General features: G+C 44.5%; 1 non-coding gene across 1 annotated transcript; it reads left to right on the top strand.

Annotated features, from left to right (window-relative positions):
• Positions 1-543: 543 nt before the first annotated feature.
• Positions 544-616, top strand: TRNAE-UUC (transfer RNA glutamic acid (anticodon UUC)). Its single transcript has one exon. It is a non-coding gene; the product is annotated as a tRNA-Glu (tRNA).
• The last annotated feature ends 934 nt before the right edge of the window (positions 617-1,550 follow it).

The raw sequence follows: 1,550 nt of genomic DNA, 5'->3' as shown, positions 1-1,550 counted from the left end.
TATTTGAAAAACACTCTGGGGACTTCTCTGCTAACACCCCTTGTTTCCAGTGCAGAGGACCTGGGTTCAATTCCTGGCCAGTGAACTAATATCCTGTATGCCACAACCAAGAGTTTTCACACCACAGCGGAAAGTTCCCATGTAACTAAGACCTGGCACTGCCAAACAAATATTTTTAAAAATGAAAACAGTCTGGCAACTCATTTAAGCCATACAGTGTTAGGTTTATAGATGCATACCTGGTATATGAGTGATTTAGAAAAAAGTTTTGCAACTTCCTAAAATACTAAAAATATGCTAACTAGTATACTACACACTCCTGTCATTACTGATCTGTTTTTCCCACTCTAATAAATGGCCACCATTCATTCCTAGAGAAAGCATCAACTTGTGGGCAAATTCATGTTTGATAGTCTTTTTCCACTCCACACACAGAAAAGGAGGGGAGATTGAAAATACTCAAAAAGGAAACAGAACCAAAACAAACAAACAAAGAGATAGTTTCTTATGGCAACTGTAACAAACACTGAAAACTGAGGGACTTCCCTGGTGGTCCAGTGGTTAGGACTTGGCGCTTTCACTGCAGAGGGCCCAGGTTCAATCCTTGGTCAGGGAGCCAAGATCCTGCTAGCCATGCAGCACATCCAAAAAATGAACTGTAAGTTTAAAAAAATTTTAAAAAGAAGATGTGGTACATATATACAATAGAATATTACTCAGCCATTAACAAGCCAAAAAACAGGTTTCACTGAACTCAAAATCAAGGTGTCAACAGGCCTGCGTTTATTCTGAAGAGTCAAGGGAAAACTGTTTCACACAGATGGGGCTGAGTTCAGGATCTTGACATGGGGAGATTATCTAGGATTCTGCAAATGAGTTGATGTGATCACAAGAGTCCTTATAAGGGAAAGGGGGAGATAGGTGACTCAGAGGAAATGCTGCAGGCTGCCTGCATTCCTTGGCTCGTGGCCTTTCCTTCCTCTTCAAAGCCAGCAGTGTAGCATCTTCAAACCTCTTTCTTTCTGTGACATCTGCTGTTTCCATTGTCAAGATCCTGAACTCAGTCCCACCTGTAAATTCCTTCTTGCCGTGTAAAATAACATATTCACAGGTTCCTGGAATTAGAATGTAGACATCTCTATGGGCCATTATTCTGCGTGGCAGGGGGTGGGAGTGGGGTGTGCTCAGAACCACAGATGAGAAGCAGGATGAAAATGCACTATGGTGAGTGGGCTGCAGAGCTCCAGGCTCAGACATTCAGTGAAAGCCCCAGATTCATTCCTGGGGGGTCATGGGAACTAAAAGTCTCAAATTAGATGGGGGATGGAGTTGGACCCCTGCCCAAAGTTGTGGGCTGAACCAGGCCAGGCTAGGGGCTGCTGAACTAAATTCCTGCTGAAACCTGCCTGGGCTAAGGTAAATAACAGGCTGCAAGTCCAGAGACTCATCTTGCAGCCCAGGGAGTGAGCCAGGCTGCCTGCTGGCTTCATGCCTGGATCTGTGTCCTCCTTCATCACTCAAAGGAGCAGCTCCATCATAAAGAGAGGAGG

The sequence above is a fragment of the Giraffa tippelskirchi genome, chromosome 10 (genome assembly GCF_054371585.1).
Source record: "Giraffa tippelskirchi isolate mGirTip1 chromosome 10, T2T-mGirTip1v1.2.pri, whole genome shotgun sequence".
Taxonomy (NCBI): Eukaryota; Metazoa; Chordata; class Mammalia; order Artiodactyla; family Giraffidae; genus Giraffa; species Giraffa tippelskirchi.
This window is presented reverse-complemented; position numbering and strand designations above follow the sequence as displayed.